We start from the raw sequence: 16,147 nt of genomic DNA, 5'->3' as shown, positions 1-16,147 counted from the left end.
GGACCTGGGCCATGTCTGAAGCATAACATCTGTGTTAGAGACACTTACATTACATTTCTCTTCAATAGCATAGAAAATCTTCAAATCAAATTTTAAAAATAATACTGGTGGCGAAAGTTTATTACCTATCTGTGAAATATAAATGCCTGCTAAAAATGCCTATGCCGACAGTGAATTATAAGAGGTGCATACAGATAAAAGTTTCATTTTTAGCAGAAGTGGGAGATAAACACTTCTGATGCATATATTTGGAATGTGAGAGGAATCCAGAATACCCAAAGAAAACCCATGCAAATGCATGGAGAACATGTAGAAGCTACATGGAAGGCACCCCAGCTGAGTATCAAACTAGAGGAACTCTTGCTATGAGGTAACAACACTAACTACTGCACCACTGCACCACTGAACCACTGCACTACCTTATAAATAGATTTGCAAACATTTTACTAAATCAAGAATGTACTTGAATACTACAACCCTACCTTACTCAAAATTAGAAGCCTTCTCTAGAGATGAATCGGGTCTCTATCACTTTAGTGAAAAATCAGTTCAGTGAATGACATTTTTAATGCTTCGTCAAAGTGTACATACTGAAATCGGAATATGGTGAGGATTGGGAAATTTGCCCTTTCCCCATTGTAGGGCGATGTTGGAGTTGGTATATATATATATATATATATATATATATATATATATATATATATATATATATATATATATATATATATATATATATATATATAAATATAATTTATGGGGGGTGTGGGGGGTGTAGCCCCCCACATGAGTGGAATTCGATGAATGGCATTGCCAATGAAATGTCACTTGTTGAAGTGTCACTTCGATGAAGTGATATAGACCCAGATAAATTACCGTCAAAGGAATACAAAACTTCTGTTTTGTCCACATACACAACTCTACTCACCTTTAAGTTCCCTAGCTACACAGTTAGCTTTTATCATGTAGATTCAGCCATCTGAGCATGGTGAAGATGCAAATTAAGTGTGAACTCAATAAAATTGCTGAATACCAAAGTTTTGACTTTGTGTATCAGATGTAAACATAATGTAGAGTATACACCACTGTTAGTTGCTATTATACAATGCCTCCTCTAAAACGTGCATGCTGATTGGCCAGCCCAACCAGCGTGCCCGTTGTAAATCCCTCAATATACTAACGGAAAAAGGTCCGGTCGCCCGGACTTTTTCCGTTAGTATAAACATTCTAGCTATGTTAAAAGAGTTTAACATAGCGACACAGGTTTAAAAAAAGCAACGCAGATCTCTGTTGCTTTTTTTAAAGCTGTCTCGCTATGTTAAACTCCTTTAACATAGCGACATTAGTAAAGCAACGGAGATCTTGCGATCTCCATTGCTTTTAACCTGTCTCAGCTATGTTAAATGAGTTTAACATAGCGAGACAGCTAAAATAAGCATCGGAGATCTCCGTTGCTTATTTTAAACCTGTCTCGCTATGTTAAACCCATTTAACATAGCGAGACAAAAAGCAACGGAGATCTTGCGTTCTCCGTTGCTTTTGCCCAACTCTGATGTACTGCGTAGGCATGCGCAGTACATCAGAACTGCCATGAACACCAGACAGCTGCGGAAGGGCAGCAAAGAGGCATTATAATGCCATTATTTAAGAAAAGTAATTATTTCTTTTCTTAAATAATGTCATTATAATAATAACCACTTCTGGGTGTGGGTAATGCTGATTTACCCACGGTTGTCTTTGTTTGGTCCCTCGGGCTTCGCCCTCGGGACCAAACCACACCAACCATGGGTAAATCCAGCATTACCCACACCCAGGCGTGGGTTATTGCTATAATAGCTTACAACTGTTAATGATTAGCGTGGGAGACAAGGAAAACACAAAAGCAGTTCAGACAACCTTCCCTGCAGTGGGAGTGTCACTGAGGATTTACTTCCAAAGGGTGAAACTAACTTCAGCAAGCTTTTAAATGAAATAAAACAGCACAGATTTATCATTTTTGTTCACTAATAGCCAAACTCTCCTGCCTGTGATGAAAAATGTTTTTCACTGTAATGTATTTTTATCATTCAGTTAAAGGAGAATGGCACACAATGCACTACAGACTTCACATCTGAGATTACAGCAGGGACAAAGGAAGAATGAACACAATACAGAGTTGCATTTGTGCAAAGATATTTATAAATGGTTGTGTGATCACTTGTTGCACTAAATATGTAAGCCACACATGTGCAACCAACTGAGAATGCACAAGTGCATGTCCTGTTAATACTGTATAAATATATGGATTGTTTGTATGCACATGATTTCATTGCTGTTCAAAGCTGTGTCTGTGGTAAAGAGAGATAACACACTCCCACTGTATTTTGTCATTTCATTAGTACGATAGTTCAGATCCAAAACTGTGTAATTCTTTAACGTGTTAAACTGTTTTTTTTTCTGTTATTAATATTTTTGCAGTTCACATCTTAGTGCAAACAAGGTGAAATGCATAAATATTTTAAAAATGAATGTCAGTTGCCTTAGGAAGCACAATCCCACTTAGTAGCATTGCGACACAGTCAGCACCTTGGATAATAATGACATAAATTACACCTGTGAAGGATCTGTGTGTGTAGCACACCTTATAAAGACATTGGGATACATGATACTTTACCACATCTTGTAAAGACCTTGAGGCACAGGATCTATATTAGAACATTGAAGTTTCAAAACTTCGAATGTTCTAATATCCAACCCTATTCAGCAAAAGCTGAAAACATTGAACATACAGTACAGCGAATGTTTTCCTAGGGAAAAAAATTGCTGTTCCAAAACACATACACACAACACAAGCACACCAAACAAACAGCAATCCACACACATACACCTAAAATCTTACACCTAACCCTACACTAAACTATACACACAGCACTAAATATCCACTTACCTTAACCCAAGCCCTAACCCTAAGGTCCGTCACTATCATACACTCACCTCACCTGCACCCTAACCCAAACTCACCTACCCCGCTCTAACCCTCACTTCCTCACAATTGCACACTTATCTGACCCACGCCCTAACCCTAACTCATCTAACCTGCCCTAACCCTCACGTCCACACAATCACACACATACCTAACCCGCTCCCTAACCCTAACTCACCTAACCCACCCTAACATTCATGTCCACACAATCGCATACATACCTAACCTGCACCCTAACCCTAACTACCCTAACCCGCACTCAATTGCACACTTACCTGAACCCGACCTGTAACTTTCCACCACAGTGCTGACAACACCAAAGCAACAGAAACGGTCAACCAAATTCTTTCCCTAGGAAAAAATTTGGTTTTCTGTTGCTTCCATATTTTCAGCTTTCATAGGGTTCGATATTAGAGCATTCGAAATTTTGAAACTTTAATGTTCTAATATAGACCTGTGGCACACAATAATTAAGATAGGTAGACTGTGGTTTGAGTCTCACATTAGTTTTTTTACTGATAAACAATCATAAACATTCTGTACAAAAATTATATATATATTAGCTTTTGCCTGTTAATATTTGTGCATTGCTTACCTGTGCACAAACAGGGTTCACTGGTGCAGACAAAAAAGAAATGTTACTTGCAAAAAAGAAACACTCTGGACAGTACTCAGCGTAGAAAATAGGCCCACTGCCTAGCTTCGCCTGTGGTACTAGGTGTAAATTCATACCTCCAGCCCAAGTAAGTAGGGTTCTAATACAGCACACTCCAATTTTTATAAATGGCATTCCACTGTAATTTATATCAAGAATAACAATATAAAGATAATTATACATAATAATTATGAATAGAAAGTTGATTGAGCATACACATGATATCATATGAATTATATGTGTAACTGGGGGGGGTATCTTGACAATTATGGTTCTATAATTAACAAAATATTCTGCCCTAAGATGGAATTCATACTTTATTGAGAGTCATCCACACAACTCACATAACAGACGTATAGATGCAAAACAGAATGCATTGTGTGGTCTGAAAAAGAACTCAGAAATCTACTCAGAAATGAATACAAGTATATGCATTTCCAGTATATTGTCATGCATTACTCCTGCATCACACTTGAGAATGCATAAACCATAACCTTGTCAGGTCAAACACATACATAGTTAATTGAAGTGTAGCACCACTTAATCTTTAATGTGCATATATATTATCAATGTAGAATCTTGCCAATCACTTCTTCTGTGGCAGTGAGGAAAGACACCTATGTAGAAGCATATGTATTCTCTATGTTCCATAGATTTGAATCCCACATTGTGCAAATTACTTTATCAGTGTGTAAAGCCTACAAAATATATGTGAAGTCATAAAATTGATCGCCCAAATCAGGTCTTAAAAGTCAAGTCATTTGATATATCAGTGTTGACCACTGGACAAACATTTGTCAGTTATAGCAGCAGACATGCCATAAATGAATTCCAAATGTCACATTATACTTTCTGTTTCATAAACTGCCTTCCTTTCTTTTTGGCAATGTCAGTCTTTACTTAAAATCATGCAAATGTAGTTGGCACACTGGCCATAAAATGCAATATCATGAAATGGAGTGAAAACACTTTAACGGCTGTTGGATGACCTGTGCAGATATGGCATCAGCTGGAAAGGATTGTGCCCAATTCAGGGCTAAGAAATGGATGTGGAGGAGTCAAGAATATTCATTGCACTCATCGTAAAGTGCTACAACCATAGGCTTCTTCATTGGGAATATACTGGGTCTCAGTATAAGTCTGAGGCTTGGAATAGTGTAGCCAAGGCTATCTCCCGTGTAACTGGCATTCCATGCACTGGGGAGTAATGTAGGCATTGTCATAATGACCTGAAGATGGGCAAGCAGGTAACACTCTACCAGTGATTGGATGAGTATAGGACTGATGACATCCTACAGTTGTGTACATATACAGATAAAGAAATATTAACTGATAGAGAAGGCTGTAGATAGCCAAAACTGATATGCATAAAGCTTTCATGTTTGTTTTTCTCTCCTTTTTATTTTTCAAATTCTCAGGAGATTTTGTTGAGCAAGAAAGTGCATGATGAATGACTAAAAAGACTCAGGGAAGCATGAGGTATGTATCCATTACAAATGAACATGATTTTATTACAATTATTGCTCTTCTATACATTACTAGCAACTTAAACATGGAGATCTTAACTGTAAAAGCAAGCATACATGCTTTATTCTGTAACTCTAAGTAATTGTAGGAGGTAAGTTTAATAATTAATTCAGATTTGGTGGGTTCAAATTCCACAAGTAATAAAATACAGTCTAATTACAAAAATATAATTTTTTAATATTAATTTCATCAAAACTGGCATAAATGCTGTGCTGTTAACTTAATCTGTGTTATCTATATCTACACCATTTTCCCACCTTTAATCTGGTCTAAAAATGGAATCACACACTACACACATGGCAAAAATGCCCCCTAATAAAGCCTTCACTTTTTGTCCTCTGCATTTGCACAGAGTTTGGCATCATGCACCAATGATGAGCAATGGTGAATCATCCTCACTAGTCCGGTTATTTCTGTGCAATACTACTTTAACTTGCTGTGCTAAAGGAATTCAGTTAAAGCAGAATAAAGGCAGTACTTTGAAACATTTACTTTGACAGTTATTAGACTGCTAACTGTAGAAAAATGCAAATTCTTATGCAGAGTGTTAATGTAAATCACTTGTCTGATTATTTTTTTTATACATTAGCTTCGAGGGTTCGATTTCAGATGCCTCATCATTTCTTAGTGTGACAATATATGTGTAGTACATATTTTATTACACACATATTAAAAAGTTCTCCTTGTATTCATCCCATCCATCCAAATAGTCATCTAATGTCATGTGCAAACTGCCCTTATTGTGACAGCACAACACACACTCTTCAGGATATATGGCCAGGCACAAAGTGTTAGCATATATGCTAAGTCAGAAATAACTATTTCAAAACATGTGCCAACCCTTCTCATTTCTAGAAAGCTGGACATACTATTACATTGTCATTTGAACTGAGGCCTGCAAAACAGGTAATAGTTGTACAACTGTATAGAGATAGACATTAATGGTAAAAATTGTGGAAGACACGTACATACTTCACTGTACTTATTGCTTCTCACATTTGCATGAATTATCACATTTACTAATGTAATGCTATCTTGACTCCATGTGTTAAAACATTAAATGAATAGGATTCAAACTCTGTGTTATTTGTGCTCTAAACATGAACTCACTGTTGTTACATGTGCTGTCACTGGGAAAGTTATGTAGCGGGCATATTTTTTTACACACAGTACTGTCCAAAGTGCTGAAGGCTGTACCTTTCCTCTTAACCTAATTACACAGAGGAAGGCGGACCAATAAAAAATATTGCTATTTTCCCATAATGCATGCATTTGCTCATTGCTTAACTCTGCACAAACTGGCAATGGCAGTAGTTTTTAGTGTCTTAAAAGTTAGACACAATATTCCCAATATAAACTACAGTATGAACAGCACAGTATCTGTCAGCTATTTCTACTATAGCATATATGCATAACTACTTCTCAAGTTCAACTTGCATTCATTAAATATGATCTCATATGCACAAACACTTTGCCATCATTCGGGCAAATCATTTTCTTGGTGATGCATTATACAAAGAGGTGTCTGACATGCATTACTATGGTTATTTCCCAGTTATACTTCATCCTATAAAAAGGTATTTAAAAACACAAGAAAAGGGAAGGAGCTTGTTATTCACAGGACACATAATTACTCAGACCCATGTGTGCTCTCACCCATCCACTTGAAAATAAATGCATCAGTAATAGGTCAATGTCTACTACAATACAGAAATAAAGCATGCAACTGCATTGCTGCATTTGTTAAAGCTTTATACTGACACTAGATATTGAAACTGCATGATACTCATCTTACTGTCAACATCAGTTCATCACAGTATGAACACTCATACATCAACACTTGCATTCATGCTACAAAATAAAGAATGTACATGTGTGTGTGTGTGTGTGTGTGTGTGTGTGTGTGTGTGTGTATGTGTGTGTGTATTAGTGTGTTATGTACACAGCAGATTGAGAAACATGTATATGTATGTCTCAGTTATGCAACATGCATTCATTAGAGCTTATTGCATATAGGTTAAGAAGCTGTCTTTTAAAGTATTTCTGCATATTGCAAGCAAAAAAAGTAAATTCAAAGTCCACAGTTTGCACAACAGTCTCATAACAGTATATTCTAACTGCAACATAATGATTATGCCATCCTCTATAAAGACTACTAGGACAAGAGAGAAAATATACTTCATTGATGGTGTGAATGTCAGTTACTTTATTCTTTAGCTGAAATGAATATTTAGGTAGGGGTTCAAATTGCACAACAGGCAAATTATGTGTGTGCCTGTATGTGTAACTGTGTATGGGTATAGTCAGAAGAGAATCACTCTGTGTCTTACTTTCACCACTCAAGTCTCATAGAGAACAAAGTTTTACAGATGTACAGGAATACGCAGCATTTTCATACAGCCCTCCCAATATCTTATTCCCAACATACACTGATGATGTCATCAAGTGTGATGATGTGCATTATTGCCAGCTATGTCAGAAGTACAGCAGTGGATATGTAACATATGCTAGCAATGCTAGCTGGAATTTTGTAAATAATTATATGTCATTTGTATATCAAACGGATTTGTATAGGTGCTGTGTTGAATATGTATTTGTAAAGTTGCTTGTGTTAACAATGCACAAACAGTAGGTTCTGATGGTATTATAACTGATTAAATGTATATGCTTTAACAAAGGATACTGGAAGAGAAGAGGTTCATTTTAACCCACCTGACTTTGAAATTTATTCTGAAATTAAATTTCTGAGCCAATGCCATAAAGATTGTATCTTATTGTTCTTAATACAACCAGAGACAAAAAGTCTGTACTAGGAAGCTTTCTGTATTGTCTTTGGGGTGAACTAATTGCTGCTCTGAAAGGGTGTAGGTTTGAAATTGTTTTATGACATCCTTAAGTTGCAACAGATCTAAGCAAGCTGTATGTGTGTGTATTATTGACACACGTGCTAAATCCTATTCTAGTCAGAGGGGTAACATGGGAACCTAAAGTCAGATGACCAAATGTATGTGATATCATTACGTAATCAAGCATTAAAAATTATGTTTTAATACTAGGTCAGACTGAAGTCTCATAGCACTCTATTTTTGGAACCTGCCAAAGAAGGAAGACCATTCATCTACCTTATCTTGCCTTGCTCTAGTAAGTGACCAGGTAATAGTAATTCTTTAGATCAGTCAGGAAAATATCATGAGATTAATAAGTACTGTTTTTTTCTGAATCTGTGTGAATCTATTTGTTTGTGTTATTTTGATATTTCCTGTGATTAAAACTATGCTGTTTATTGTAAATATATATTCCATATTTTCATGTTCTTTTATTATTTATTATTAATTATATTGAAACTTTTCATTGTGGCTGGTCTGTTAGAGAATATTTTAACATTTGAGAGTATTCATATCTATTTGGTGACTCTGTGACCACTCCAGAAGACTTACTGCATTGGCCAAACACTATTATTTGTATTAATATTAATTTCACTCAGTATAATTGGGTACCTTAGTAAGAGCCTTAGAGTAGCTGGCTTTGGAGTGTCTGGTGACAGTAACTACCTTATAGTCTAGGCAGAAGGGGGCATAGCCAGTACATCTGTGCCAGTGTTTTCAGGTGTGTGTGTGTGTGTGTGTGTGTGTGTGTGTGTGTGTGTGTGTGTGTGTGTGTGTGTGTGTATACAAATCAAATCTGAAAGAGTGTGTGTGTCAGCTGCTGGGAGAAGGGACACGAAGCACTGGTTTCACAGAGATGGTGGTGGAAGACTTGGCTTGGACACATGGCTGAGAACTCAATCCTACAGCTGTGCCAGTGGAGAGTCTCACTGGGGACCTTGATGGAGACAGAGAGAGAGAGAAATTCAGACTCTGGCCTGAGTGTGTTCCCTGTGTGCTCTTAAGGGAAATTGTGCTTGATGCAGAGAGCTGCATCTGGAAGTACTGTATGCATCTATTTTTATTACAAGTGAAAGTCACTTTCCAGAGTCAGTGGTAAGGATTCTGGTTCCTTGATTACTGGCCCAGAGAGGGGATGGCACATATTGATGAGCAATGGTATGGATACTAATTGAACTTCTGTAGCCAATAGGGAGTTGTCACTGAAGGTATGTGTTCTCAGCAGCCACAAAGTAAACATTCCGAGTTTCATTATCACAACAGTTTTGTTTATTTTTTGTTAGCTTAGTTTAGTCAGGGAAAGCAGGCAAAGATGTCAGCAGAAGATTATGGCAAGCTGACAAAGAACCAGTGGGCCAAGGTATGTGAATTAGAGCTGAGAGTCCTAGTGAGCTAATGCACTATGCTAAAACCAAAGGACTGGTACATGCCCCCTGAATAAACTGGAAATGATTTCAGCCTCAGTCACAGCTCAGACCAGCAACCAGGTGAATAACCAGTCTGGTGATGTGAATTTGCAGCCCTCAGAAACAAAATGATTCACCTTTTCCTCAGATGACTTAAAAATCTGTCTGGAGTTAAAGAGACTTGAATTGGAGGTCAAACATTTGGAATTAGAATCAGCAGAGAGACTTCAGTATTTGGAGGCTGAAGAAAATGAAAAGCTGTGTCAACATGTCAGGGAGATGCTGACTCTTTGCCAGAGTCATGGAGGTAATGGGGAAGGGAATAACCAAACCCCAGAAGCAACAAAGGTCAGTAAATTTCTTCCACAATTTACAGAGGGGGATAATTTTGATAGTTTTATGTATATATTTGAAAGAGTATGTAAACAGTATAATGTTGACCGAGGGCTCCAGGTATGGTTCCTGACCCCCTTACTTCATGATAAAGGTGTAACTGCTGTTTCTAAATTGTCTGATATTGATTGTTTAAATAATGACAAAGTAAAACATTGTTTACTAGAATGTTTTAAGTTAACACCTGAAGCTTACAGAAAAAAAGTTTCATGAGCACAGACGCAAGGCAGATGAAAATGTCTGTGATTTTACTGCTGTAAGTACCTATTTTCATAGATGGGTGATTAGGTGTCAGAATGTTACTTTTAAAGGGCTGCATACCTTTTGGTGAGCAAACAAGCCCTTAGCACTTTGTCTGAGGACAAGAGAATCTATTTGGCAGACTGACAGTGTAACTCTGCAGATCAGCTGGGGAAAATGGGGATCTCTACTAAGCAACCAGTAATTCACTGCAGAAGAAGTGAATACCCAGTGTGCACATGGTCATGGTGGGTGGTCTAAACCACCTCAAGAGAGTCCACCAGTAACAGGGGAAGTCATTAGTTTAGGTACATGGCCAGGAGCAAGGGTTAAATGTTTTAAATGTAACCAGTTGGGCCATGTATCATATAGATGTCCATGGAAGCAAGGTGGGTAACAAAAGGTGGGGGAGCCAGCAAGTGGGAATAACAGTATTCCAGTGGTAAGTTTTCTGGAGACAGCAGGGGTACCAAACTATCACCATAGTTTATATCCCATCTTAGTGGATGGAAAACAGGCCATTGCTAAGAGAGACACAGCATCTGACATAACCATTGTGAAGCCTGGAATGGTTAGAGAGGGGCAGTACTTACTTGTGCAGTCCACTCAAGTCAGAGCTGTATGAGGGACCCCATTTGAAATGCCTTTGGCCAAGGTTCACCTTGACTTGGAGGATGAAAAAAAGGAAGTAAGCAAGTAGGTGTGTTTGAGGATATCCTTGCAGATGTCTTAATAGGGAATGATTTTGATAATGCAGTACAATGTGTGCATGCAGTTAAATGCAGTCGGGCTTGGAGACAAGCATGTGGATCTGGTCGCTTGGGGGACACCCAGACAGACTGCACACTTGCAGCCAAGACTGGAAGGTGGTTACTTCAGGGAGGGAGCTATCCTATAGCAGTGAGCCTGAAGGTGAGCCACAGCTGCTGGTAACATTGATGTTTCCTTTTACAGAGTGACTGCAAGGACAGAGGTGAGTGACGCATTGCTCTCAGAAGATACAAGACATCCTGTGGAAGGGAAGCTGGGAAGAGTTACAAAGATAGGGTTGAGACAGGCTCAGTTCTCAGACCCTACACTAAGAGGCTTGAGGGAGGTAGCTAAGGAGGTGCCTGATTTTCAATGAAAAGGGGAATCTGTATACTGGAACCAAGGGCTACTGTATAGAGAGTGGACCCCTGAGGGAGGGCTAGAGGGTGAGGTAATATAACCATTGGTAGTGCCCAGAGCCTACCATCTGACACTTCTAGCCATAGCTCAGGACATTCCTTTTGCAGGTCATATGGGCATAAAGCGTACCAAGAGACATATTATGCAGAACTTTTGTTGGCCTGGGATTGCAAAGGATGTAACAGGGTACTACAGAACCTGCGAGCAATGCTGAAAGTAGGCAAGGCTGGAGACAAGGTCAAAGCTCCTTGGATGGCTTTGCCTGTGATTGAGGAGCCATTTCAGAAGGAAGCTATGAATTTTGTGGGGCCTCTGAATTCCTCAAGTTCCACAGGAAAGAATTATATCCTGGTGGTAGAAGATTGTGTTACCTGATACCCTAAGGTGGTGCTCTGTCTGCCATTGAGGCAGAGAAGGTGGCAAATGCTTTGCTAAAAATTTATAGCAGGGTAGGTTTCCCAAAAGAAAAAACTGACTGACAGAGGTGCCAATTTCACATCAGACCCACTGGCTTGTCTGTGGAAGTGCTGAGGGGTGAAGCAACTAAAGACTACCTCCTACCATCCCCAGACTAATGGTCTTGTGGAGAGGTTAAAATCTACACAAAAAACATGCTATAGGCATTTGCAAACCAGTTTAAGAGAGAGAGGGACAAATATTTGCCCTATATGCTGTTTGCATATGGAGAGGTACTCCATGAATCCACAGGTTTTTCACCTTTTGAGTTGCTGTATGGGCATAGGGTAAGGGTGCCTTTAGATTTGATTGGTGATGAGTGGGAAGGTTAGTTTGAACTGCACAAGGAGTCTATTGTGGCATATGTCCTAAACCTCAAGACAAGGCTTAGGGAGCTGATGGGCTTGGCCCAAGAGAACCTGGCAGGAGCCCAACAGCAGAAAAAGGTCTGGTATAACAGGAATTCTCAAGCCAGTGAGTATGCTGTGGGACAGCAGGTGATAGCTCTCATTCATGTCAGACACAATAAGCTGCAGCCAGCTTGGAAGGGACACTTCAAAGTGGTAAGGAAGGTCAGTAATATTAACTACAGGGTAGAACTGCTAGGTAGGAAGCAGGAGCACGCATTGTACCATGTTAACATGATGAAGCCTTACCATCATAAGGAGGTCCTGGTGCTGAGCATTTGAAGTGGATGAAAGGAGGAATCTGAGTGGGATCTGGCGACTGATCTCCTCAGTGAGACTTGGACTGACACCTCAGTGGAAGGGGCAGCAATGTGACAGTGGCTATCCCCTACCCAGGTTTGAGAAATCTGAGTAGTGTTATAGGAGTTTGGTGGCATATTCACTGAGACACCTGCATGTACTTAACCGTTGCAGCACTGTGTGTATACAGGACCCCCAAAAACCTATAAAGCAGGCCCCTTACAGGGTGCCTGAGTGAGTCAGACAAACTCTGAGGGAGGAGATACAGGAAAGGCTGGAACTGGGGGTGATCCAGGAGTCTAGCAGTCCCTGGGCCTCCTCAGTGGTGCTGTTACCAAGGAAAGATGGCAGCACTGGGTTCTGTGTGGACTATAGAATACTAAATAGTCACACAGTATCAGATGCTTACTCCATTCCTAAGACAGATGATGCCTTAGAGCACCTGGGTGGGACTCGGTATCTGGCCATTCTTGATCTGTACAAGGGCTATGAGCAGGTGCCCTTGACTCTCACATCTAGAGAGAGGTCAACCTTTGTGACTCCTTTTGGATTATACAAGTTCATAAAGATCCCCTTTCAGATGAAAAATGCCCCAGTCAACTTCCAGAGCCCGGTAGATCATACCCTAACAGGAGCAGGAGCTTATGCCTTTTCTTACCTCGATGATATTGCCATTTACAGCCATTCCTGACATGAGCACCTTCAGCATGTCTGGGAGGTCCTGGGCAGACTGCAAGGGGCAAGGTTGACCATAGAGTCCAGTAAGTGTCAGGGGAGTATGGTAGAGGTCTCCTACCTGGGGCATAGAGTGGGAAGTGGTAAGATCATGCCAAAACCTGCAAAAGTGGAAGCTATTCAGGTGTGGCCTGCTGCTGTTACCAAAACGCAGGTGAGAGCATTCTTAGGGACTGTGGGGTTCTGTAGAAATTTGTTTCCAATTATAGTACAATAGCTGCTCCCCTCAAAAACCTGATGAGGCAAACAAGCCAGACAGGGTAGTGTGGACTCCAGCCTAAGAGCAGGCATTCTACAAGCTTAAAAAGGCTTCAAACGTACCCCCTGTGTTAGCCAGTCCAGATAATAACAAATTATTTGTTGTGCATGTGGATGCTTCAAACCATGGGGTGGGGACTGTACTTCGTCAGGTTTCCTCAGAGGGAGAACCACACCCAGTGGTATATCTCAGAAGTAGATTCCAACTTGAGGAGGAATGTTATGCAGCTGTAGAAAAAAGAATCTTTAGCCATAGTATGGGCACTGCAGAAACTTAAACCCTATCTGTATGGAAGGAAATTCCCTGTAGTTACAGACCACATTCCCTTAACATGGCTACATTGAGCCAACCAGCAAAGTGTCAAGTTGCTAATGTGGAGCATAAGGTTGCAGATATATGATATGATAGTGCAGCACCTTAGTGTGGTGAGCAATGCCAATGCAGATAGGCTTTCAAGACAAGGTATGGGTTAATGTATTCCCAGACAGGCTCATTCCTTTCAAGAGGTGTTTCTCCAGGGTCACTTGAGAAATTAGCGTGAGTCTTCAAAGTAGGGAGAGGTGTGATGAAGCAAGGTATTGCCAGCTATGCCAGTAGAAGTAGAGCAGTGGATGTGTAATATATGCCAGCACAGCTAGTTGGAATTTTGTAAATAATTTTGTGTCATTTGTATATCAAATTGATCTGTACAGGTGCTGTATTGAAAATGTATTTGTAAAGTTACTTGTGCAGAAAAATGTACCAAGAGTGGGTCCTTGTAACTGATTAAATGAATATGTTTTAACAGAGGATACTGGTAGATAAGAGGTTAATCTCAATCCACCTGACTTTTAAAAAAATATTCTGAAATTAAATTACTGGGCATAGGCCATAAATATTGTATCTTAATTTCTCAGTGCAGGCAGAGACAAAAAGTATGCACTAGGAAGCTTTCTGTGCTGTCTGTGGGGTGAACTAATTGCTATTCTAGAAGAGTGGAGGTTTGAAATGGTTTTATGACATCCAGAAGCTGCAACAGACCTTAGCAAGCTTTATGTGTGTGTATTACTGACACATATGTGCTAGATCCTGGCAGCTTCTAGCCAAGGGGATAGCATGGGAACCAGAAGTCTGATGACTAAACGTATGATATCATTCTGTAATCCATCACTAAAAATTATATTTTAATACTAGGTGAGAGTTAAGTCTCAGAGCACTCTGTTTTTGGAGCCTGACAAAGAAGGAAACCACTCACCTACCTCATCCTGCCTTGCTGTAATAAGTGACTAGGAATAGCAATTTTTTAGATCAGTCAGAAAAATATAGTGAGATTAGTTAATTACTGTTTTTCTGTACCTGTTTGTATCTATTTGTCTATATTATTTTAATATTTCCTGTGATTGAAACTCTGGTATTTATTGTAGCTGGTCCTTTATAGAATATTTTAAACCTTCAGAGTACTCATATCTATTTGGTGGCTCTGTGGCAACTCCTAAAACCTTTAGCACATTGTCCAAACACTATCATTTGTATTATTATTAATTTAATTCAGTATAATTGGGTACCCTTGTAACAGCCTTAGAGTAGCTAGCTTTGGAGTCTCTGGTGGCACTAACCACCTTATAGTCTGGGTAGAAGGGTGCACAGCTAGTAAAGCTGTGCAAGCCTTTCCCAGTGCGTGTGTGTGTGTGTGTGTGTGTGTGTGTGTGTGTGTGTGTGTGTGTGTGTGTGTGTGTGTGTGTGTGTGTGCATATCAAATCTCAAAGAGAGGGTGTGTCAGCATCTGGGAGCAGGGACAGGAAACACTGGTTTCACAGAGAGGGTTGTGGAGTACTTGGCTTGGACACTCAGCTGAGGACTCAGCTTTACAGCTGTGCCCATGGGGAGTCTCATTGGGGACCTGGAGGGAGACAGAGAGAGAATCCAGACCCTGGACTGTGTGTGTTCCCTTTGTGCTCTATAGGAAAATTGTGCTTGATGCAGATATCTATATCTGTAAATACTGTGTGTATCTACTTTTATTCCAAGTGAACTTCTCTCTCCAGTGTCAGTGGTGAGTATTCAGGCTCCTCGATTACTGGCCCAGAGAGGGGACATCCCATCAGCTATAAAGTGTTATGCAACAATGTCAAAGTCAGACTTATGATACGATGCATGTGCTAAGTATTGTGCTCTCTAGCTTGTGTAACTGGTGATGAAGGGTTTTCAGTCTCACTGCAGTCAACTTTTGTGTGTGTGTGTGTGTGTGTGTGTGTGTGTGTGTGTGTGTGTGTGTGTGTGTCTGTGTGTGTGTGTGTGTGTGTGTGTGTGTGTGTGTGTGTGTGTGTGTGTGTGTGTGTGTGTGTGTGTGTGTGTGTGTGCATAGTCAGAAGAACACAAGTCTGTATCCTATTGAGGAAAACATTTTACAATCATACATGACTACACAGCAAGTTCATAAAGCCCTCCAAACATCTTCTTCCCTGCATACATTGATATCATCTGCTATAAAGTGTTCTGCAACAGTGTAAAAGTCAAACTTGTGCTGTGGCACTTGCATTAAGTCCTGCCTGCTCTAGTTTGCTTAACTAGTTAGGCAGGGGTTCTAATTTCATTGCGGTCATCTGGTGTGTGCTTGTTTTCAGTTAGCTCTCATTCATTAGACCATTTTAGAGCAACATGTGAGACTACTAAAATCATCTCACCAGACACTGATGATGTCATGTGCTATGAAGTGGTGTCTGCCAGTATGAAAGTCAGACTTTTGTTGTGGCACAAGGATTAAGTACTGTGTTCT

This window comes from Protopterus annectens, chromosome 3.part0 (assembly GCF_019279795.1).
Source record: "Protopterus annectens isolate FY-2018-M chromosome 3.part0, PAN1.0, whole genome shotgun sequence".
Classification (NCBI taxonomy): Eukaryota; Metazoa; Chordata; order Ceratodontiformes; family Protopteridae; genus Protopterus; species Protopterus annectens.
Note: the sequence above shows the minus strand (reverse complement) of the source record.